This window comes from Lepus europaeus, chromosome 4, assembly GCF_033115175.1.
Source record: "Lepus europaeus isolate LE1 chromosome 4, mLepTim1.pri, whole genome shotgun sequence".
NCBI lineage: Eukaryota > Metazoa > Chordata > Mammalia > Lagomorpha > Leporidae > Lepus > Lepus europaeus.
In genome coordinates this window covers 33,179,678-33,206,286 of record NC_084830.1, presented here as the reverse complement: position 1 = coordinate 33,206,286, position 26,609 = coordinate 33,179,678, and positions in this window count along the sequence as shown.

Here is a 26,609-nt window from a genome sequence, read left to right as displayed (position 1 = left end):
AAGGCATCACTGATGAGCAGGTTTTCTGAGTAAATGTGGTGGGGTGTGATACCAGATGCTAACGGAAGGAGATGCCTTAAACAGGAAGAGGAACAGCGATCACTTGTCTTCGGAGAGAAGGACACTGTGTCTGCCAGTGTCACTGTTTTGAGTCAAGGAGATAAGGAATCACATCACATAGCTACAAGTTAATGGTTCATCCAAAAGAGGTTTGAGGAGAAGACATTTGAAATAGTTCTTTCTTTTGAAAAATGTCTATTGAGGTCCTTGGCCCATCTCTTCAGTGGGTTGTTTGTTCTGTTGTTGTGGATTTTCTTGATTTCTTTGTAGATTCTGGTTTTTCAAAAGAGGAAATCCAAATGGCCAACAGACACATGAAAAAATGTTCAAGATCACTAGCAATCAGAGAAATGCAAATCAAAACCACAATGAGGTTTCACCTCACCCCGGTGAGAATGGCTCACATCCAGAAATCTACCAACAATAGATGCTGGAGAGGATGTGGGGAAAAAGGGACACTAACCCACTGTTGGTGGGAATGCAAACTGGTTAAGCCACTATGGAAGTCAGTCTGGAGATTCCTCAGAAACCTGAACATAACCCTACCATACAACCCAGCCATCCCACTCCTTGAAATTTACCCAAAGGAAATTAATTTGGCTAATAAAAAAGCCATCTGCACATTAATGTTTATTGCAGCTCAATTCACAATAGCTAAGACCTGGAACCAACCCAAATGCCCATCAACAGTAGACTGGATAAAGAAATTCTGGGACATGTACTCCATAGAATACTATACAGCAGTAAGGAACAATGAAACCCAGTCATTTGCAACAAGATGGAGGGATCTGGAAAGCATCATGCTGAGTGAATTAAGCCAGTCCCAAAGAGACAAATATCATTTGTTTTCCCTGATCGGCGACAACTGAACACCAAAGGGGAAACCTGTTAAGTGAAATGGACACTATAAGAAACAATGACCTGATCAGCTTATGTCCTGACTCTAGATGTACAATGTACTACTTTATCCTTTTTAGTATTTGTTGTTGTAGTTGTTGTTCTAGTACTAGTGGTTGAACTCTGTAATTAACACACAATTATTCTTAGGTGTTTAAATTTTAACTGAAAAGTGATCCCTGTTAAATTTCAGAGTGGAAAAAGAGAGGGAGGAGATGCACAATTTGGGACATGCACAATCAGTCTTGCCCCAAATGATGGAGTTAGAAATGTGCCAGGGGATTCCAATACAATCCCATCAAGGTGACATGTACCAATGCCATCTCACTAGTCCAAGTGATCAATTTCAGCTCACATTCGATGGCTTGGATAGGTCTAAGAAACAAAGGGATCACACAAACAAGACAAGTGTCTGCTAATACTAACTGATAGAATCAAAAAGGGCGAGAAGGATCCAACATGGGAAGTGGGATACACAGCAGACTCATAGAATGGCAGATGTCCTAAACAACACTCTGGCCTCAGAATCAGCCCTTAAGGCATTCGGACCTGGCTGAAGAGCCCATGAGAGTATTGTAGGCATGGAAAGCCAAGATACCATGGAAAAGAAAAAAAGAAGAAGACCTAAATGAAAGATCTCTGTGAGTGAGATCCCAGTGGAAAGAACGGGGCCATCAAAGAAGGAGGTACCTCTCTCTGAAGGGAGGAGAGAACTTCCACTTTGACTGTGACACTATCGGAATAAGATCAAAGTCAGCGAACCCTAAAGGCTTCCATAGCCCTGGCAACTCATGACTAGAGCCTAGGGAGATTACTGATGCCATGAACAGGTGTGTCAAATTGTTAAGTCAGCAACAGGAGCCACTGTGTACTTACATCCCATGTGGGATCTGTCCTTAATGTGTTGTCTAATGTGCAGTGATGCTATAACTAGTACTGAAACAGTATTTTTACACTTTGTGTTTCTGCGTGGGTACAAACTGATGAGATCTTTACTAATTATATACTGAATCGATCTTCTGTATATAAAGATAATTGGAAATGAAAAAAAAAAAACCTGGTGTTAAATTGGAAATGGCATAGAAAATTAATTAATTTTTAAAAAATATTATGTAGGATCTCTGCCTTTAATGTGCTGTACACTCTTATTTAATGCTATAACTAGTACTCCAACAGTATTTTTTTTTTTCACTTTGTGTTGCTATATGGGGGCAAACTGTTGAAATCGTTACCTAATATATACTAAACTGATCTTTTGTATATAAAGATAATTGAAAATGAATCATGATGTGATTGGAAGGGGAGAGGGATCGGGAAAAGGGAGGGTTGTGGGTGGGAGGGAAGTTTTGGGAGGGGGAAGCCATTGTAACCCATAAGCTGTACTTTGGAAATTTATATTCATTAAATAAAAGTTTAATAAAAAAATAGTTCTTTCTGATTGGAGCAGATCATTACAAAGATCAGCAGAGCTTGCTAAGCAGTTTTAGGTGAGTTTTATGGTGAGAATTAATGACTTATTTTGGTACCATGAGGTAGCATTTCCTCCACCAAAGCTTCCCAAAGTAAGACAAATAGGGATAAGTTAAAAATGCCATCCGTAGAGAGGGCTATCCTCCTTCAAGCAATCCACCCCTCTTAAAGAAAATTGGTCATTGACCTTTCTAAAAACATTTAGCTGCCAATATATAAATAATTGTAGCGTGAAGTATTAAGATGAAAGTTATAGTACAAAGTAAAACAGAACTTGGGCTTGAGAGTTAAGTGGCCTTGGTTAGAATCACAGTTCTGCATTTATTTGGCTGTGTTTCTTTAGGCAAATTAGTTGCCTACACTTCCCAATCCTCTCTAAAATGGGTTCACCTCTAAATTGGTTCATCGTTAAAATGGGTTAATAGAGAATATTTTGAATAATGCTTACATTCAATAAGTTTTCAAAGGATAGGAGACTCATGATCAGGGCTTCACAGATAGTAGGTAAAGGAACCATACACCAGGCAGTATGGATTCAGGGTCCAGGCTCTTACATCTGGTGTAAGATTGCTCAGATATTCCAAATATTAGCTACAATTTTAAAAATTTATTAATATCATCTAAAGTAGCATGGCGTTTTAAAGTGTGCTCACATTTTCTGTTTGTTCACTGAAAGTCAATAAAGAATAAGTAGTTCATAAAATATGCTCTTGCAAGACTCTTGTTGGGTATATAGTGGATTGACATTTTTATGATAAAACACTACATGATATCCATCGCCATGGTAGCATTTGGATTCTGGTACATATTGAATGTGTAATAGCATCTCTGTCAGCACAAAGTCTTTTAGGAAAATGAAATGGACAAAAATTGGTATACAATAGAAAAAATAATGCTTTATATCATTTAAGAAAAAGTGATCATAAAATCAGTTTTCAGTTTTAAAACTATCTATAAAATAACATATTTTCATTACAGTTACATTGTTTTCCATTGTTAGACAAAAGGATAACACTGTATATCTATCCTTCTGTCTACACCTAACTCTGGTGTAACATTAAGAAAGATACACTGATTAAGGCATTATGGAACAATAAACACTTGTTTTTGTTTGTTCTTATTAGGAATTTCAAGTCAAAAGAGAATAAGCCTTTACAAGGAAAAATAAAAGTGAATATCACAGTAAACCAGAACTATCATACCAAAGTATTCTTCTAGAAATATATCAAAGCTATTAACAGATATTAATGCCTCTACATTTCTGTTTATATTATTGTTTCTATCTATGGGAAAATTAGTCCTATTTAGTCATATTTCTAAATTACATGAATTTCAGAAACACTTTTTTTTAGATCCTATAAGCACAAAAATAAGGATTAATATGATTTACAACAGAGTGCATCTTCAAAATCCTGTCAGGTTGAATTTTGATGTTGTTCAGATGAAATTAATTTGTGTACAAAATGGAGATCTATATTTTCCTTAACCTTCAACTCTTTTTCTCAACTTTATTGGGCAAATATTTAATCATTGACCTAAATCAAAACATAAGCATTAGATTCATTCTTCTTCAGACTCTTTCAATTTGTTACCTGGGCAGGACATTTTTTTATTTCCTGAATCTGATCCCAGAATCTTTTTTTTTTTTTTCAACAAAGAAACCTTTTATTTAATGGGTACAAGTTTAAGAGTATAGTGATTCTTCCCACCATACCTGCCCTTTCACTCCCACTCACACCCTACCTCCTCCTCCCTCTCCCATTCTCAGTCCCATTCTCCATTGATTTTGTTTTCAGTTAACTTTATACGACAAAGACCAAATATTAAGTAAAGATTTCAACAATTTGCACAGACACACACACACAAAACTGTTTGAGAATAAGTTTTACAGGTAGTTCTCTCCTCTCTTCAGAGAAAAGTACATCCTTCTTTGCTGGCAACTTCTTTCTACTAGGACCTCACACACAGAAATCCTTCATGTAGGATTTTTTTTTTTTTTCCACAGTGTCTTGGCTTCCCATGCCTGAAATGCTCGATGGGTTTTTTAGCCAGACTGGAATGCTTTAAGGACTGATTCTGAGGTCAGAGTTCTATTTAAATTGATTTTCATTCTTTGAGTTTGCTGTGTGGAGTGCTTCCCATGTTGGAACACTCCCTCCTTTTTAATTCTGTTATTATTACCAGACATTTGATCTTATTTATATGATGCCTCTAACACTTAATACTATCTATATGATCACTTTAACACCTAATATAATCTCTATAACACTTAAGATGGTATTTTTATCAGACAGCTTAACGGCATTTGGAATCCCATGGAAAGTTTTTAAACTGTATCCTTAGAAGTAAGCTAATAGGAATGTATGCAAAACCATACAGCTTTACAGTTATAAACTTCCTCTTCCCTCTCTTATTCTCACTGTTATTTTTTACTGATATCTATTTTCAATTGAATTTATACACATATGATTAACTCTATGTTAAGTAAAGAGTTCAACAAATAGTATGAAGATGAAGAAGAAGGAAAAAACTATTCCTCAACAGTCAAGACAAAGGTTGTTCAAGTCATTGCTTCTTAAAGTATCAATTTCCCCCCTAAAGATTTCCTTTTAGGTGCTCTATTAGTTCTCATAGATCAGGGAGAACATATGGTATTAGCCTCTTCGGGACTGGCTTAATTCATTAAGTATTATGTTTTCCAGATTCATCCATTTTGTTGCAAATGAGAGGATTTAATTTTTTTTTTTACCACTATGTTGCATTCCATAGACTACATATCCCATAATTTCTTTATCCATAGATGGGTATTTAGGTTGATTCTATGTCTTAGCTATAGTGAATTGAGCTGAAACAAACATGGGGGTGCAGATAACCCTTTTATTTGCTGATTTCATTTCTCTTGGGTAAATTCCCAGGAGTGGGATAGCTGGGTCATATGCTAGGTCTATGTTAAGATCTCTGAGGTATCTCCACCCTGCCCTCCATAGTGCCTTTATAAGTTTACATTCCCAACAACAATGGATTAGGGTACCTTTTTCTCCACATCCTCACCAGCATTTGTTGTTTGTTGATTTCTGTATGAAAGTCATTCTAACTGGGGTGAGATGAAACCTTATTGTGGTTTTGATTTGCATTTCCCTGATGGATTAGTTTTCCTGAGCATATTTTCAAGTCTGTTGGACATTTGGATTTTCTCTTTTGAAAAATGTCTGTATAAGTCCTTTGCCCATTTCATAACTGGGTTGTTTGTTTTGTTGTTGAGTTCCTTGATCTCTTCATATAGTCTGGTTATTAATCCTTTGCCAGTTACATAGTTTGAAAATATTTTCTCCCATTCTGTCAGTTGCCTCTTCACTTTCCTGAGTGTTTCTTTTGAAGTACAGAAGCTTCTCAATTTGATGTAATCCCATTTGTTAATTTTGGCTTTGGCTGGCGCCATGGCTTAACAGGCTAATCCTCTGCCTTGTGGCGCCAGCGCACTGGGTTCTAGTCCCAGTTGGGGTGCTGGATTCTGTCCCGGTTGCCCCTCTTCCAGGCCAGCTCTCTGCTATGGCCTGGGAAGGCAGTGGAGGATGGCCCAAGTCCTTGGGCCCTGCACCCGCATGGGAGGCCAGGAGAAGCACCTGGCTTCTGGCTTTGGATCAGCGCGATGAGCCGGCTGCAGCTGCCATTAGAGGGTGAACCAACGGCAAAAAGGAAGACCTGTCTCTGTCTCTCTCTCACTATCCACTCTGCCTGTCAAAAAAATAAATAAATAAAAAATTTTTGGCTTTGATTTCCTGTGCCTCTGGGGTCTTTTCCAAGAACTTTTTGCCTGTGCCAATATCTTCTAGGGTTTCCCCAATGTTCTCTAATAATTTGATGGTATCAGGTCATAAATTTAGGTATTTGATACATTTTGAATGGATTTTTGTGGAAGATATAAGGTAGGGGTCCTACTTCCTATTTCTGCATGTGGAAATCCTGTTTTCCCAGAACCATTTGTTGGAGACTGTCCTTGCCTCAGGGACTGATTTTAGCTCCTTGATCATAAATAAGTTGGCTGTAGATGCTTGGATTGATTTCTGGCATTTTTATTCTGTTCCATTGGTCTATCCATCTGTTTTGCACCAGTACTGAGCTGTTTTGATTATAACCGCCTTGTAGTATGTGTTGAAATCTGGTATTGTGATGCCTCCAGCTTTGTTTTTGTTGTATACTACTGTTTAGCTATTCGAGGTCTCCCAGGTTTCCATATGAATTCAGAAGCATTTTTTTCTACATCTGAGAAGAATGTGAAGTATTTTGATTGGTATTGCATTGAATCTTTAATTTGCTTTTGTAAGAATGGACATTTTGATGATATTGATTCTTCCAATTCATGAACATGAAAGATTTTTCCATTTTTTTGTATCTTCCTTTATTACTCTCTTTAATGTTTTGTAGTTCTCATTGTAGAGATCTTTGACATAACATGGTTTAATTTATTCCAAGGTGTTTGATTTTTTTTTGTAGTTTTTGTGGATGGGATTGATGTTAGAAATTCTTTCTCAGCTGTGGCATTGTCTGTGTATACAAAGGCTGTTGATTTTTGTGTGATGATTTTACATCCTGTGACTTTACCAAACTATTCTATGAGTTCCAATACTCTTGGAGGAGTCTTTTTAATCCTCTATATTAGAATCATGCCATATGCAGATAGGGATGGTTTGACTTCCTCTTTCTCAATTCGTATCCCTTTGATTTCTTTTTCTTGCTTAATGGCTCTGGCTAATAATTCTAGAACTATTTTGAATAGCCATGATAAAAGTGGGCATCTTTGTCTGGCTCCAGATCTCATTGGGAATGCTTGCAGATTTTTCCCATTCAATATAATGCTTGTAATGGGTTTGCCATAGATTGCCTTGATTGTGTTGAGGAGTGTTCCTTCTATACCCAGTTTGCTTAGAGTTTTCATAATGAAAGTGTGTTGTATTTTATCACATGCTTTCTCTGCATATATTGAGAAAATCATAGGGATTTGTTCTTCAGTTTGTTAATGTGATGTATAACATTGATTGATTTGTGAATGTTGAATCATCCCTGCATACCAGGGATAAATCCCACTGGGCCAGTTGAATGATCTTTCTGATGTGTTGTTGGATTAGACTGGCTATAATTCTGTTGCAGATTTTTGTGTCTGTTTTCATTAGGGAAATTGGTCTATAGTTCTCATTCTCTGTTTGATCCTTTTCAGGTTTAGGAATTAAGGTGAGGCTGGCTTCACAAAAACAATTTGCAAGGACTCCCTCCTTTTAAATTGTTTTTGAATTACATGAGAATTGGAGTTAGTTCGTCTTTAAATGTCTGGTAGAATTCAGTAGTGAAATCACTCATTCCAGGGCTTTTCTTTGTTGGGAGGGTATTTATTACTTATTCAAATTCTATCTTGGTAATGGTCTGTTAAACTTTTCTATGTCTTCATTTAGGTAGGTTGTATATGTCCAGGGATCTATCCATTTTTTTGTAGTTTCCCAGTTTTTTGGCATACAGCTCTTTGTAGTAATTTCTGATGATTCTTTTTTATTTCTGTGATGTCTTTTTTTACATTTACTTTGTCATCTCTAATTTTATTAATTTGGGTCTTTTCTCTCCTTTTTTTGATTAGTTGCACCAATGTTGTGTGAATTTTATTTATTTTTTCAAACTCCAGCCTTTGTTTTACTGATCTTTTGCATTTTTTGTTTCAATTTTGTTGATTTCTTCTCTAATTTTATGTATTTCTTCTCTCTTTCTTGTTTTGAGTTTGCTTTGCTTTTGTTTTTCTATATCCCATTGATAGCTCATTTATTTGGTTCCTTTACAATTTCTTGATGTAGGCACCAATTGCTATAAACTTTCCTCTTAACTCTGCTTTCACTTTATTGTGTAAGTTTTGATATGTTATATTGTTATCTTCATTTGTTTCTGGAAGTTTTTTGATTTCTCTTTTGATTTCTTCTATTACCCATCTTACTTTCAGGAGTATGTTGTTCAGTCTCCATGTGTTTGCATATGTTCTTGAGATTCCTGAGTTGCTGATTTCAAGCTTCATTCTATTGTGTTCTGAGAAGATGCATGGTATAATTTTGATTTTTTTGAATTTGCTGAGACTTGCTTTATTGTCTAGCATGTGGTCAATCCTAAAGTTCTGTGTACTGCTGAGAAGAATTTTTATTCTTCAACTATAGAATGAAAAGTTTTATAGATATCTATTAGTCCATTTGTTGTATAGTGTCAATTTACTCTGCTGTTTCCTTGCTGATTTTCTGTCTTATTGATCTGTCCATTGCTGAAAGTGGGGTATTGAAATCTCCCATTACTATTGTATTTGAGTCTATGCCTTCCTTTAGATCCCTTAACATTTCTTTTAAATAACCAGGTGCCCTGTAATTACATACATATATGCTTATAATAGTTCTATCTTCCTGATGAATTGATTCCTTAATCATTGTATAGTGCCCTTCTTTGTCTCTTTTAACAGTTTTCTGTTAAAGACTATTTTGTCTGATATTAGGATGGCTACACCAGCTCTTTTTTTTGGTTTCTGCTGGCATGAAATACCTTTTCCAATCCTTTCACTTTCAGTCTGTGTGCATCTTTGTTGGTGAGATGTGTTTCTTGTAGGCAGTAAATGGATCATTTTTGTTTTTGAATACATTCAGTTAGTCTGTGTCTTTTAACTGGAGAGTCGAGTGCCTTACATTCAAGGTGACTATTGGTAAGTAATGATTTTACTCTGACTTTTTTCCATAAATATTCCTATTTTTTTACTTTGGATTTCCTTTGTACTTTTACTGGGAGATTTCCTTCCTTTACATTCTTTCTGAGTGATCACCATGTTTCTGTATTTCTTGTGCTGCACATCATTAAGCATCTTTTGAAGTGATGGATGGGTGGTGACAAATTCTTTCAATTTATGTTTGTCATGGATTGTCTTTATTTCACCTTCGTTCATTAATGAGAGCTTTGCAGGGTATAGTATTCTGGGTTGCCAGTTCTTTTCTCTTAAGACTTGGAATATAGCTTGCCATTCTGTCCTAGCCTGTAGGGATTCTGATGAGAAATCTGCTGTGAATCTAATTCAAGACTCTCTGAAAGGAATCTGATATTTCTCTCATGCATGTTTTAGAATCTTTTCTTTATGTTTCCTGGGGAGATTTTGATTAAATGTCTCATGGTGAAGATCATTTCTGGTCATGTCTATGAGGAATTTTATGTGCTTCCTGTACTTGGATTTCCCTTTTATGTCTCCGAAATAGGCAAATTTCCTGTTATTTCTCTAAAAGATCCTTCTTTTTTTTCTGATCTTTTTTTAAACTTTTATTTAATGAATATAAATTTCCAAAGTACAGCTTATGGATTACAATGGCTTCCCCCTCCCATAACTTCCCTCCCACCCACAACCCTCCCCTTTCTCACTCTTTCTCCCCTTCCATTCACATAGAGATTAATTTTCATTTCTCTTATATACAGAAGATCAGTTTAGTATATATTGAGTAAAGATTTCAACAGTTTGCACCCACATAGAAACACAAAGTGAAAAATACTGTTTGAGTATTAGTTATAGCATTAAATCACAATGTACAGCACATTAAGGACCGAGATCCTACATGAGGAGTAAGTGCACAGTGACTCCTGTTGTTGTCTTAACAATTTGACACTCTTGTTTATGGCGTCAGTAATCTCCCTAGGCTCCACTCATGAGTTGCCAAGGCTATGGAAGCCTTTTGAGTTCACCGACTCTTATACTACTTAGACAAGTTCATAGTCAAGTGGAAGTTCTCTCCTCCCTTCAGAGAAAGGTACCTCTTTCTTTGATGACCTGTTCTTTCCATTGGGATCTCACTCGCAGAGATCTTGCAGTTAGGTTTTTTTTTTTTTTCCTCAGAGTGTCTTGGCTTTCCATGCCTGAAATATTCTCATGGGCTTTTCAGCCAGATCTGAATGCCTTAAAGGCTGATTCTGAGGCCAGAGTGCTGTTTAGGACATCTGCCATTCTTTGAGTCTGCTGTGTATCCCACTTCCCATGTTGGATCGTTCTCTCCCTTTTTTGTTCTATCGGTTAATATTTTCAGACACTAGTCTTGTTTATGTGATCCATCTGATTCTTAGTCCTATCATTATGATTAATTGTGAACTGAAATTGATCACTTAGACTAGTGAGATGGCATTGGTACATGTCACCTTGATGGGATTGAATTGGAACCCCCTGGTATGTTTCTAACTCTGCTGTTTGGGGCAAGTCAGCTTGCGCATGTCCCAAATTGTACATCTCTTCCCTCTCTTATTCCCACTCTTATATTTAACAGGGATCACTTTTCAGTTAAGTTTCAACACTTAAGAATAACTGTGTATTAATTACAGAATTCAACCAATAGTATTAAGTAGAACAGACAAAAAAAATACTAAGAGGGATAAAGTATTAAGTTGTTCATCAACAGTCAGGGAAAGGGCTGATCAAGTCACCATTTCTCATAGCGTCCATTTCATTTTAACAGGTTTCCTTTTTGGTGCTCGGTTAGTTGTCGCCGATCAGGGAGAACATGTGATATTTGTCTCTTTGGGACTGGCTTATTTCACTCAGCATAATGTTTTCCAGATTCCTCCATTTTGTTGCAGATGACCGGATTTCATTGTTTTTTACTGCTGTATAGTATTCTATAGAGTACATGTCCCATAATTTCTTTATCCAGTCTACTGTTGATGGGCATTTAGGTTGATTCCAGGTCTTAGCTATTGTGAATTGAGCTGCAATAAACATTAATGTGCAGACAGCTTTTTTGTTTCCCAATTTAATTTCCTTTGGGTAAATTCCAAGGAGTGAGATGGCTGGGTTGAATGGTATGGTTATATTCAGGATTCTGAGGAATCTCCAGACTGACTTCCATAGTGGCTTTACCAGTTTGCATTCCCACCAACAGTGGGTTAGTGCCCCTTTTTCCCCACATCCTCACCAGCATCTATTGTTGGTAGATTTTTGAATGTGAGCCATTCTCACCGGGGTGAGGTAAAACCTCATTGTGGTTTTGATTTGCATTGCCCTGATGGATAGTAATCTTGAACATCTTTTCATGTGTCTGTTGGCCATTTGGATTTCCTCTTTTGAAAAATGTCTATTGAGGTCGTTGGCCCATCTCTCAAGTGGGTTGTTTGTTTTGTTGTTGTGGAGTTTCTTGATCTCTTTGTAGATTCTGGTTATTAACCCTTTATCTGTAGCATAGTTTGCAAATCTTTTTTCCCATTCTGTTGGTTGCCTCTTCACTCTCCTGACTGTTTCTTTCTTCTTCTTCTTCTTCTTCTTTTTTTTTTTTTTTTGCTGCAGCAGCTTTTATTGTTGGACTATGTGTGGATTAGTGGAGTGTCTGCTTTATGTACAGTCATGTGGTAGGTGTGGCCAAGGAGCTCTGTTCAGTTTTTCAGGGTGAAGGGTGTGTCTGAGGTGACACACCCAGGTTTGGCATAGTAAATCTTTTTTTTTTTTTTTTAATCAGAGGAAGGTTTATTCTTGTCTGTTGAGTAGACTCAGCTGAGCTCCTCTCCTCAAAGGAGACCAGTGTTGGGTTCTAGCCCCAGTGGGTATATTATTCATCTTCTCTGCCATAAGGACCATACAAAAGATTTGTGCAGTCTTCAGTGTAAGCTCAGATTCCCCAGAAATGATCCTCACCAGGTAACCAGGGAGTCCTGATCATGTGAAGCCTTCTACAATGACTGCTCAAAGTCTCAGCCACACCCTGGGACCTCCCATGCATCCTTAGTGTTTTCACAGTCCTGGCACACAAGCCTCCCATAGTCATGAGCACCCAACCCCCTATCTGTTCTCTCAATGAGACTCAAGAGTCTCTGCTTGGCTGGTTGCTGGGTGCAGACACAAGCTGATGCAGCTATTATGTATATCCAAAATGGTGTCCACTCTCCATCAGCTTGTTACAGGATGCAGGTGCAGTGTGATCAGGCAGAGAGAAAACCTGACCCCCTTTGTTTTTCCTCCTCTAAATTTGGCAGGTACACTATCTGCCATGGGGCTCCAAGCTGGATTCTCAATAGGTTTTTCCTGCAGCTTTTTCACCAGTGGCTTTTGCTGCTGTAGTCTGGTCTCATCTCACTCTCCAATGCTGGTGGGGAAGCTCTTGGATAGTGGGGTCTTGAGTTGTGCACATCTGCACCCTCCATGTAGGTTCATTGTGTCCTTCCAATTTGTGTAGATTTTCCTCTGCTGTTTTCTCCCTAACTCTTCCCTGAGGTTGCACTCTTTGCACTCTTTTTAAACTATCTTCTCCTAGACTAGAGCAGCAAGCTCCCTCTTTATTTTGCCGTCTTAATCCAATCTCCTCCCAGAGTCATTATTTCCACTCCTTAGCATTATTCTGTTTATCAACTCCACTATTTCTTCCATGTTTAAAATATTTTTATTTTAAAATATTTTAAGCAACCAGATAGAACCCACCACATTATCCTACTAAATTTTGTCATTCTGATCCATTTGCATCCCCCCCCCTTTTTTTAGGAAGAAAGAACCTCAAGTGATGCCTCCCTACCCTCCCTAATTCCATCAAAATCTCCTGCCCAATGAACACAAAGCAGAGACCCACACATTTCACTTCAATGCATGATTTCCTACTCTTGTTTAATATCAATTATTCAATAGAAGATAGATTTTGTGTAAAATGATAACAACCCTGTATATTATATATCAATAATTCTTACATGCCAGGTACTATTCTAAGCATTTCACACTCATTATTTCATTTCATTAAGTGCTCCTCCTTTCCAGTCAACCTATGAGGTTGGTACTGGTATACTATTGTACAGAAAGTGTGAAGCACAGATAAGTTGAACTAACGTCCTCACAGACATACAGAATGCCATATAACTCTACCTAAGCGATATCCAGCAACCTGCTCAGCAAAGTTTTGACTTAACTATGTGGAAAGATTAATTCTCTTTCATATCCACTGCAGCTTGTCCTGCAAAGCCACACTGTCGGGGAGAGCAGGGTGACAGTGTCCTTCCCAACGGAGCACCGGAGACAAGTTTTGGTGAACATGTTTGACTGTATTCACAGCCATGTACGCTTTTTAAAGGGCAAGGAGAAAGGGTGTAACTAACTCAGGGGAACACTAACTATAGGACAGAACTGACACTGGTACCAATATGCCTCTCCAACCAGCTTAAAGGTAGTTTTCCAGGTGGGCCTGGGCCACATCCAGGAGCAGTTTACCTGATTGGCAGAAGGCAGGGGTGGGGAGAAATGTGCCTGGGCTCGGGCTAACTGCTGAGATTGCCCACAATCCACTTTCCTAAAACCAAAGCACAATCCCTTTATTTACCTGCTCTTCTGTTGATGGAAAGTGGGCTTTCCAGTCTTGATACCTACATAATACTGCAACCAACAGTTTCATGGTCATTTTTTTCTTCACAAGGGGTTTCACTGGAACATAACCAGGAGTGGAGTTGCTGGCAAGTACAGTATTTACAAGTTTACAAGATTTTGGAAACTGATTGACACAGTAGTTTACACAATTTTGACTCCCAAAGCAGTCTGAAACTCTCCTACCATATTTACCCACACTTGGGCTTTCAAAATTTGCCAACTTGACAAGTGTGAGGTGGTCTGTCCTTTGTACTCCATGACTGAGCTGTCTGATAACCTTTCCCTGTGATTCATATTATGCTAACACACACACAGACACCTTCCATCTGCTGGTTCACTACACACAATGGCCCACAATGACCAGCGCTGTGCCAGGCTGAAGTCAAGTGTCAGTAGCTTCATCTGGTTTCTCATATGGGTAGTGGGGCCCAAGCACTTGGGCCATCTTTTGCTGCTTTCCCAATCCAGCAAGGAGCTGGATTGGAAGTGGAACAGCTGGGACTTGAACTAGCACCCATAGGGGATGCCAGCTTCAGAGGCAGCAGCCTTACCCACCATTCTTTCTTTCTTTCTTTCTTCTTCTTCTTCTTCTTCTTCTTCTTCTTCTTCTTCTTCTTCTTCTTCTTTTTTTTTTTTTTTGACAGGCAGAATGGACAGTGAGAGAGAGAGACAGAGAGAAAGGAGAGAGAAAGGTCTTCCTTTTCCATTGGTTCACCCCTCAATGGCCGCTGCGGCTAGCATGCTGCGGCTGGCACACCGCGCTGATCCAAAGCCAGGAGCCAGGTGCTTCTCCTAGTCTCCCGTGCAGGTGCAGGGCCCAAGCACTTGGGCCATCCTCCACTGCACTCCCTGGCCACAGCAGAGAGCTGGACTGGAAGAGTAGTAGCAACCGGCACAGAATCCGGCGCCCCGACCTGGACTAGAACCCCGGGGTGCCAGCGCTGCAGGTAGAGGATTAGCCTATTGAGTTGCGGTGCTGGCCAGAAAGCTATATTTTCATGTTGGCAAATTGTCAAGAGTGAATGCTCTCCCTGGAATGCTGTGTCTACTTTTATCTTCCTGGTGTATTGGTAGTCTTTGTACAAAATCCTTTTCAGGTTTAGTCTCGGCCGTGAAATTTTTGGAATTCCCACCCTCCTTTACCACCTTATGCCTGTCAACCTCTTCATCCCCTGAGGACCCATCACTCTTCCTTTATGCTATGCTGTACTTTGCACTCAAAGATAGAACTATATATATATATATATATATATATATACACATATATATGTATATATTACATATGAAATAGTGTTGTAACTATTAGATTGGATGTACTGTGCACCAAATAATGAATTTATATAAGTATAATTTCACCTTATTTGCTTGAGGTCTTCTACACTGCATTTAATGTCTTATTATGGTACTTTAAAAAGTTCATGCAAAAATATTCAATGATAAGTTCATTTTGGTGCAAAAATTGAAATACATGCATAGATTTTCTATAATATGTATTCTTTGTGAACTTATGAAGTCAATTTGAATAATATTTATATATATTTATTGAACTGAACAACAGATTAGGTGAATCAGGATTTGAAAATATTTTGTGTTTGAAAATCCAGAGATTCCTAAATACTATTTGTAAATTTAAAGTATTTGTTAAATGAATGGAAATTCATTTAATGGGAAATGAATATCAGAAGAATAGTCATGTATGTGGTTCAATGTATTCTTTATTCCATGTGGCCTTCAGATTAGAATCGTTTTTCTAATCTGAAATGTAATCTGGGTGGTTTCTTAGTTTCTTTTTAATTCTTTTTCTCTATTAATATTACTTTAGATCTTTCTGTCTCACTGTGTCACTACTTTCCCTAAAAAGTAGTGATATTTCTGTCATTTCTTCTGGTTCATGGTCGTCAGTATTTATGCATATTGGTCATTAATCCTTGTACCTTTTAAACCTGATTTGTGAATATCTGTCTTTCCCTGTAAGATAGTTGCCTATTTTTCAGTTGGTGATACTGAATGATGAAACTTTGGTTTCCTAGAATACCAAGGGAATAAGTCACTCTGTTCTGCTTAGAAGAATGTTCTATGGGCATCTAGTTAAAACTCTGGGTATTCCAAGTTTGAGGTTTTAATCATTTTTAAACAAAATACCTCACATGTTTGTTTTGCTTGTAAAAATCTACCATCAGTTTGCCATATAGACAATATGATCTCTACCAACATTATACAGATTCTGTTTATTTCTTGATATTTTGTTACATTAATAAAATTTTTAAATTGAAGCATTTAATTTTTTGAAAAAGGTAACATATTCATTGCTTCACTTTTGATAAACTGTAAGTTGTATTTTCCATACACTTTATTTGATAGTTTGTAGCTCATGTTTATATATTCAGACACATATTTCATTAGGATGTGATACTTCTTTTCCATGTACAAGAAATAATAAAGTAAATTGTACCTTTGTAGCCAAGGGAGTTATATTATTCATTTCATATCAGTGATTTGAAACCAAAGGAAATGCTTTCAAGTTAGACATTTAGCTTTTAGACCTTGTTACCATGTGCTTAATGTCAGTCATGTTCCTCCCATAAGCCTTTCCCATAAAAAAAGGATTACAGGATTACAACCACAGTTTGTATTAAAAGCTCCTGAGGAACAGGGTTTCATCTTAATGTTTGGTGCCATGCCCAGTATGTGGCAAGACTCTATAGTTCATGAAAATCAACGTTATTATTAATGTCTCAACACCAATAATTTTAAGGAAGAACAACTTGTAATTTAAAAATAAAAATGAATCAGCACTAAAGATGTGCCTGTTCCAGGATTCTTGTATATCAGAATATTTAAAAAATAACAGAGAAAAGATTAAAGTATAAAGGAAAGAACATTTTTGAAGTTATGACATGGTAAGCACGAATGAAGTTTGAGTGCTTAACCATCAAAATGCTGTTATAATACAAATAATTTTTTCATTGTCTATACTTATTATTATCAATAAATTGGAATTATTTCCTGAGAATTAGCTTAGTCACTAAGTAATTTTTCATTGCATGTGGTGCTCTACAAAAAATTACATTAAAATAAGTATGGGGTTTTGATAATCATGGGGAAATACTTATATATTCATTCCTTCTGTGGAGCTTATACAGTTTCTGACACCATGATATAAACATATATTGTTTAGGGTAGTGAAAAATGCAGCATTGAACACCATGGTTTCCGTTGACTTTAGAACGCTTTATCTCAACAGTGAAGAATAAATCTAAGTAGTAGAATCACACATAGTTTTCTGACTTCCTTAAATCCTCCTTCCAGGTCTCACAGCTTTGACTGACACCATAAATCATTTCTTCAGTCTGGAACCTTGCAGAGCTCATGATGTGTATTAAAATAATCACTGCATTTCTCCTGCTTTGTCCCTTTAGATGATTCTTTTTTCCTCTAGTCCCTTAAATGTGATTCCCTTTGGGGATATACTCTTTTTTTGTTATTTTTCTCTGTAAGTTTTGTGTTAGTGATTGTTAAAGTTTCAATTACATGTCTTTAAGCTCCATTGAATTACATAAATGATATGAATTGCTAAAATCATTCTTTTATCAAAATTTGTTAAGAATATCCATGTGCCTATGCTTAGTGACAGGGAAATAATCCTGGTAAAGATACAGTCTCTGCTCATTATTAACTTACAACCTAGACAGAAAGACAGACCTGGAAACAAACATTCCCCTACAGTGTTTTATAAGGGTCAGATTAGGAACGCAAAAACATACCACAGTAGAACCAAGAAGTGAGTCACCTATTTCACTTTTATAGGAAAGGCATCTTGAATCAAGAATGTACCAGCGACTAGTCTCTTATCCAGGAAAGCATTCCCATCTACCTTCTGGCTACTGGCACCTAAAAGTTTCAAATAAATGCATCTTTTACATCATATTCTCTTTTGGCAAAATCTTCCTGATTCTCCAAACTGAAGAGGTAACTATGAAAGGTATCAAGTTCAAGAATGATAGAGACTTGATGAAGAATTCAGCATCTTGATAGTTTTCTAATTCAGTAGTTCCTCTTGTTTTATAAGCAGGAGAAAGTCAGAGAACTCAGAGAACACAAGATAAAGGAAACTCTTTAGTATGTACGTGTTTTCTATTGTGTGTGCATTTGTGAGTGTATGACCACATGTGACTGGGTCGAGCCCTGGCTAGTCCATTTTTTTTAAAGATTTTATTTATTTATTTGAAAGAGTTACAGAGAGACAGGGAGAGACAGAACAGAGAGATCTTCTATATTCTGATTCACTCCTGAGATGGCTGCCATGGCCACGGTCAGAGATAGGCCAGATCTAAGCCAGGAGCAGCAGCTTCTTCTAGGTCTCCCCAGTGTGTGCAGGGGTCCAAACAATTAGACCATCATTTACTGCTTTCCAAAGCCATTATCAGGGAGCTGAATCAGAAGTGGAGCAGCCAGAACAGGAACCGGGCCCATATGGGATGCTGGTATTGAAGGCAGAAGCTTAACCTGCTATGCCACACACTGGCTCCATGATTGGTGTTTTAACTACAAGTATGCACAGAGGGTAAGCTATTATGGTATGTAATTTTTTCAGGATTTCTTTTATTTATTTGAAAGTCAAAGTTACAGAGAGAGGGAAAGATGAGAGAGAGAGAGAGAGAGAGAGAGAGAGAGAGAGAGAGAGAAAGCGAGAGGTCTTCCATCTGTTGGTTCACTCCTTAGATGGCCACAGTGGTCAGGGCTAGGCAAAACAAAGGCAGGAGCTAGGAGCTTCTTCTAGATCTCCCACATGGGTGCAGGGGCCCAAGCACCTGGGCCATCTTCAACTGTTTTCTCTGGTGCATTAGCAGGGAGCTGGATGTGAAGTGGAACAGCTGGAACTCAAACCAGGACCCATGTGGAATGCTGGCACTGCAGGCAGTGCTTTAATCCACCATGTCACAATGCTGGCCCCATGGTATTTAAATGCTAAATTTGGGTTTGGGGATGCATTGTGAGCCTCCAAGTGAGCAAGAAAATAAAAACTAAAGAGCTGGACTACTTAGTGGCCCAGGAGATTCCTTGAAACACTGAGAAATTCTTTCCTTATTACTGTCTTCAAATTGTTTCCCCCCCTTGTCTGTTTCTTTGTTTTGCTTTTTTGTTCTTTAAATGCCTTTTTTTCCCATTTAAGCCAGGAGCTTCTGGGTTTCCCATGTAAGTGGCAGGGGCTCAAGCAGATGGGCCATCTTCTACTGCTTTTCCCAGGGCTCCTAGCAAGGAGCAACGGTAGCCGGCGTCTATATAGGATGCTGGCATCACAGGCAGTGGCTTTATCCACAGTGCCACTGTGCAGACCCCCAGAAGACATTTTATTCCTTCTTTGCAGTTACGAATACAGGAATGCCTCGAGTAAATTATAGCAACAGCTTTGTTTTCAGTCACCTTTCTTTAATGTGTGAGTTCCAAACCAATGTGTGGTTTCAATCAGTGAATCTAATACCAGTTTTTTATCTCACATGAAAACCTTATTCCTCATTACCTCTTAGGAGGCAAGTTCTGTCTACTTCCAAACTTGAGATCAGCATGTTTGTGGCTATATTTGCACCTATTGTTAGTCCACAGAGGTGGACCATTTTTTTTTTTTGATATATATATATATATATATAGAGAGAGAGAGAGAGAGAGAGAGAGAGGAGAGAGAGAGAATATATTCCATTCTCCGGTTCACTCCCCAAATGGCCACAATGACCAGAGCTGGCCATGCCAAAGCCAGGGGCTAGGAGCTTCATCCAAGTCTCCCATGTGGGTGCAGGGGCCCAAGCACTTGGGTTGTCCCTCTACTGGTTGCCCACGTGCACTAGCACAGAACTGGATCAGAATCGGAGCAGTGTGTCTGGAACCGGTGTCCATATGGGATACCAGCATTATAGGCAGCTGCTTCACCTGACACACTATAACACTGGCCTGATAATCTCACTTTTGGTTGACTCAGATCAACAGATTTCTTTCCCAGAAGGCTAAAGAAGAGGAAGAGGTATATTTTCAATTATTTACATTTGGTCTAAAATGTTGATAGCTTATCTGAGTATACTATTGCAAGAAGAACTGGGATTTCACATATGTGCATCTATAAATGGATATTGTGTTAATCATTCTGTTTAATTATCAATATGTTGTTCTGAATTAGAGGAATCATGATTTTTGTTTACTTTGCAATGGACTGCTGTTTAATATGTGCATTGCTGGCCGGCGCTGCGGCTCACTAGGCTAACCCTCTGCTTGCAGTCCCAGTTGCTCCTCTTCCAGTCCAGCTCTCTGCTGTGGCCCAGGAGTGCAGTGGAGGATGGCCCAAGTGCTTAGGCCCTGCACCTACATGGGAGACCAGGAGAAGCACCTGGCTCCTGGCTTCAGATCAGCATGGTGCGCCAGCTGCAGCAGCCATTGGGGGGTGAACCAACGGACAAAGGAAGACCTTTCTCTCTGTCTCTCTCTCTCTCACTGTCCACTCTGCCTGTATATATATATATATATATATATATATATATATATATATATATATTGCTAAGTAATTTCATGGACTGGTAGAACTCTCTTAATAGTTTTAATCACTCACAGGAGTGACATTTTATCACATGTGCTATACTATATGGCTGACTCACATGCATGACACCCCTTACCTTTTCCATATTTGCTTGGCTAACTAGAACTTTTTTTAATTTTTAAAAATTTATTCCACCCCCACCCCAAAGAAACCTTTTATTTAAGGGATACAGACTTCATGGATTTCATAAGTACCACTTTAGGAATATAATGATTCTTCCCAACATACCTGACCTCCCACCCACTATCCCACCCCTCCTTTTCCCTCTCCCATTCCCAGTCCCATTCTCCACTAAGATCCATTGTCGATTAACTTTATACATAGAAGGCCAACTCTATACTAAGTAAAGAGTTCGTAATTGCATGGTAAAAAAAATAAAAAACCAAAAATCAAACCAAACAAAAACTGCTCCTCAACAATTGAGATAAGGGCTGTTCAAAATCATTGTTTCTTGAAGTTAATTTCACTTTTTTTTTTTTTTAGAAACTTAATTAACTTTAATGAAGCAACCAAAAATGATACATCTTTTGGGAGCATTTAGACATGGTTATAAAACAACTCTTTATGGACAGAGGTCCTTTACGGGAAGTCAGTGCATGGTGATTCCTGTTAATTTAACAGCTAACAGGCTTATGTATGATGTCAGTGATCACAGGAGGCTCTTGACATGAGCTGCCTAGGCTAAGGAAGCATTTGAATCAAAAATCTCTATCAGTATTTAGACAAGGCCGTAAGCAAAGTGGAAGTTCTCTCCTCCCTTCATATAAAAGTACCTCCTTTGATGACCACTTCTTTTGGGGCTTCACCCACTGAGATCCTTCATGTAGGACTTTATTTGCTTCAGTGTCTTGACTTTCCATGCCTGAAATGCTCTCATGGGCTTTTCAGCCAGACCAGAATGGCTTAAGGGATGATTCTGAGGTCAGGGTGCTGATTCTGAGGTCAGGATTGTCATTCAATGAATCTGCTATTTGGATTGCTTCCCTTGTTGGAACATTGACTCCTTTTTAATTCTATTATTATTACTAGACCCTCAATCCTATCCGTATGATCACTTCAACACTTAAGATGGCATTTTTACCATCCAGGCTAGCTAGAATTTTATGATGCACTCAGGTTCATAGCCAAGGCTATTCTTTGATTTTTAATATTTCTTTATTTTGCAATTTTAAATTTCATTTTATTAATAATTTTAATTTTAATTTTGAGTTACCTTTTAATAGATTCACTATGATTTATAGGTACAATTCTAAGATCATAATGGTATTCCCTTCTTTCTCCTCTCCGTTCCTCTCTCTCCCTCCCATCCTCTCTCCTTCTCATTTTTTTTTTTTTTTGCCCAGTTTTTGGTATAGTATACTTTAAAATTGCATTACAGTAAAAAGGCTTAATACTTCACCACATTAGAAGTTTAATAAGTAAAAAGCAAAAAAACCCCTAGTTTAGTGAGAACATAGACAACGGCTATAAACAATAATGGAATGGAAAAATGACAATTTTACCCATACAGAGTAATTTTTAAAGTAATCACAGACCATTGAAACTTTAGTAATATAGCATCTTTAATTTATAAAATCAATAAAAATTTAAAAATCTTGGGGCTTCACCAAGATTATAAGATCTGTATGATGAAAATGAACATTTGAAACACATTCCATGATCATGGGTGAGATTACTTAATGTTATGTCAATGTCAATTTTCCATAAATTGCATATTCCATAGTAACATGTAACAAATATACACATTAAATTACTAAATAGCCAAAGTAATAAGAACAGAGTGGAATAGTGTGAGAACAGAGTAGGCCAATGTGAAGGATTAGCGAAACACAGAGACTGGTCTCTGTGTATGTAATTTGTAGACATACCATGAATCAATGAGAGATGGATATATCATAAAACAATAAAAAAATCTTTCCATCCCATGGAAAAATGAATATTTAATTCCTACTGAGTGTAAGTGTTATCTCTATTTGAATTAAATTAAATTATAAAAAATAAAGTAATAATAACGAGTAGTAAAACCTAGTCTCCTTTCTATTTTTTTTTTTTTTTTTGACAAGCGGAGTGGACAGTGAGAGAGACAGAGAGAAAGGTCTTCCTTTGTCCGTTGGTTCACCCCGCAATGGCTGCTGCGGCCAGCACACTGCGCTGATCCGAAGCCAGGAGCCAGGTGCTTCTCCTGGTCTCCCATGTGGGTGCAGGGCCTAAGAACTTGGGCCATTCTCCACTGCACTCCCTGGCCACAGCAGAGAGCTGGCCTGGAAGAGGGGCAACTGGAACAGAATCTGGCGCCCCGACTGGGACTAGAACCCGGTGTGCAGGCGCCACAGGTGGAGGATTAGCCTATTGAGCTGTGATGCCGGCCGATAGTCTCCTTTCTAATGACTAATACATTTGAAATTTTCAAAGCATAGTCATAAGGCAAAGAAATTGATGAAATTAATTATAGCCAAATAAAAATATTTCTGTTCTTAAATAGATATAATGGAGAAAGCAAACAAGCAAACATCACAAGGACAGAAAAGATGTCTAAACCTATCAAAATTTTAATATTATTTAATCATTGAAAATGATTTTTTTAAAAAATTCCCACTTATTTTACCAAATCTTTTGTAAAATTTTTATTTATGCAAGATGAACACATTTCATGTATTGCACATATACAAAGTTTTTAAATTTGCTGACACTTGCTTTATGGTCTAGCATATGGTCTATCTTAGAAAAAGTTCCATGCAACAGTGAGAAGAATGGAAGCAGCTGTAGGATGGAAATTTCTGTAGATATCTGTTAGTTCTATTGTGTCAATTAACTCTGCTGTTTTCTTGCTTTTTTCTGTCTGGTTGATCTGTCCATTGCTGAAAGTGGGGTACTGAAGTCTCCCATTACTATTATATTGGAGTCTATGTCTCCAATTAGGTCTATTATTAACATTTCTTTTAAATAGCCAGGTGCCACATAATTGGGTGTGTATATGTTTATTATAGTCAGGCCTTCCTGTTAAATTGATCTCTTAATTATTACATAGTGAACTTCTTTGTCTTAACAGTTGTTATGTTAAAGTCTATTTTGTCTGATATTGGGATGGCAACATCAGCTCTTTTTTGGTTTCTGTTAGCATGGGATATCTTCTTCCATCATTTCCCTTTCAGTCTGCATGTATCTTTGTTGTTGAGATGTGTTTCTTGTAGGCAGCAAAGAGATGGGTCTTGTTTTTTAATCAGTTGAGCCAATCTGTATCTTTTAACTGGTGAGTTCAGGCTGTTTATATTCAAGGTGACTAACATCAAGTAATGACTTGGCCCTGCCATTTTCCCATAAATATTTTTATTATTTACTTTGGATTTCTTTTGTACTTCTACTGGGAGATTTTCTGCCTTCACATTCTTTCACACCAATGGCTATATTTCTGGGTTTCCATGTATAACACACTGTTAAGCATCTTTTGTAAGGCTGGATGAGTGGTGATAAATTCTTTCAATTTCTTTCTGTTATGGAAGGTATTTATTTCACCTTCATTCATAAATGAGAGCTTTGCTAGTATTCTGGGTTAACAGTTTTTATTCTTTTCTTTTAAGACTCAGGCTATATTTTGCAATTCCCTTCTAGCCTGCAGGGTTTCTTATGAGAAGTCAGCTATGAGTACAATTGGAGATCCTCTGAAAGTAATCTGGCATTTCTCATGCATATTTTAGAATCTTTTGTTTGTGTTTTCTGTTGATAGTTTGACTACAATGTGCTGTGGTGAAGATCTTTTCTGGTCATTTCCGTTAGGAGTTCTTTCTGCTTCCTCTACTTCGATGTCCCTTTCTTTCTCCAAATTGGGAAATTTTTCTGTAATTATTTCACTAAATAGACTTTGTAGTCCATTCTCTCTTTCCACACCTTCAGGAACTCCTAACACCTGTATGTTGGGTCATTTGATAGCATCCCATGGATTTCCAGATCTCCAACACTGGTTTCTATTTTCTTCTTCTCCTTCTCCTTCTTCTTTTGTGTTCTGACTGTAACAATGCCAAAGATTTTTCTTCTAGTTCAGATGTTCTTTTTTCTACCATGCCAAGTCTGCTATTGAGGCTTCCCACCACATTTTTTATTTGATCTATTGAATTCTTCATTTTAATATTTCTTTTTGATTTCTCTTTAAAATCTCAGTTTCATGGAAAAAAAATTCATTCTTGTCATGTGTGGTTTTCTTTAATTCATTGATTTGCTTCTGATTGCTTTTGAGTAATCCTATTATTAAGTGTTTGAATTGCATTTCTGGCATTTCCTCAATCTCTTCATCTACACATTGTAGTATTGAGATGTTGTGTTCCTTTAGGGGGCCATGCTTCTTCCTTATTCTTATTTCTTGAGTTTCTGTACTTGTTTTTAGGCATTTGTGTCACAATGGAATAAAGTCAGAAATCAACAACTCAAGAATCTCTAGATCATATGCAAACACACAGAAGCTGAACAACATGCTCCTGATTGAACAGTGTGTCATAGAATAAATCAAAAGAGAAATGAAAAAATTTCTGGAAACAAATGAAGATGACAATATATCATATCAAAAACATGTGGGATACAGCAAAAGCAGTTTTAAGAGGGAAGCTTATAGCAATTGGTTTCTACACGAAGAATTTGGAAAGGTACCAAATAAATGAACTTTCAATACATCTCAAGAACCTAGAAAAACAACAATGATCCAAATTCAAAATTAGAAAGAAAAAAGAAATAATTAAAATTAGAGAAGAAATAAACAAAACGGAAACAAAAAATGCAAAGAAAAAATCAGTGAAATGGAGAGCTTGTTTTTTGAAAAAAAAATTAATATACCATTGGTACAGCTAACCAAAGAAAGAAGGAAATGATGCAAATCAATAAAAATCAGAGATGAAAAAAGAAATATAACAATAGATACTACAGAAACAAAAAGAATCAGCAGGGATTACTATGTATGCCAACAAATTGGGAAACCTAGAAGGAATGGATAAGTTCCCTGAAACATACAATCTACCAAAATTGAGTCATGAAGATAGAGAAAATCTAAGGAGACCAATAACCAAGGTCAAATTGAATCAGTAATAAAGACCCTCCCAATAAAGAAAATCCCAGGACCAGACGACTTCACTGCTGAATTCAACCAGACATTTAAAGAACTAACTCCGATTCTTCTCAAGCCATTCAAAACAATTGAAAGGGAGGAAATCCTCCCAAACTCCTTCTATGAATCCTGCATCACCTTAATACATAAACCTGAAAAAGATGCAACAGAGAAAGAGAACAATAGACCAATACCCCTGATGAACATAGATGATAAAATCCTCAACAAAATAGCTAATTGAATCCAAGAACACATCAGAAAGATCATTCACCCAATGTGGGATTTACCCCTGGTATACAGGGATGTTTCAACATTTACAAATCAGATATACAGATTTAAGAGTATAACAATACTTTCCACCTCACCTTCCTTCCCACTCACTATCCTAGCCTTTCTCTGCATTCCTCTTTTATTTTTTCTTTTGATTTTTACAATGACATACATTTAGTTTATTTTTATAATTACACACTTACCCATCAACTAAAAAAAGAATTCAAGAAGTAGTTATCTTTTAAAATTGAATTATCTTCCCTTACTATATGTGTATATAATTTCATCATGTTTCAAGTTATTATTGTCAGGTGGCTTGAATAAATGAGGGTACTTCTAAAGTTAATGGAAAACAGAGTTAAAAGATAAGTTTATTTTGATTCTAAAATATTTAAATCTATGCATACAAGGGGTCATTTAAAAATTCATGGCAAAACAAATTATAACACAACTATGTTTGCAAAATTTTTGCACCAAAATAAACATCTTTTGTCTCAATTTTTCTACAAACTTATTTTTAGAAAACTCCCCTTGTCTAAATTTAAATTTAAAATAAGGTATCTATTGATTTGAGAGGAAGAGGAGTAGAGAGAGAGAGACAGAGAGGGTGAGAAAGAGAGAGAGAGATTATACACTCCCATCCATTATTCACTACCAAATGCCTGCAATTGCAGGGGCTGGGCTGGTGCTGAAATCAGGAGCTTTGAGAAAGAATCCACCTACATGAAGTCAGTCCTGCTTTCAAGAGTCTGCACTGGCTGGAAACTAGAATCGGGAACTGGAGCCAGGAGTCTAAGCCAGGTACTCTGATAGGGGAGCAGACATCTTATCTTAGCTGTATAACCACTTCTTAATGAACTTTTTGT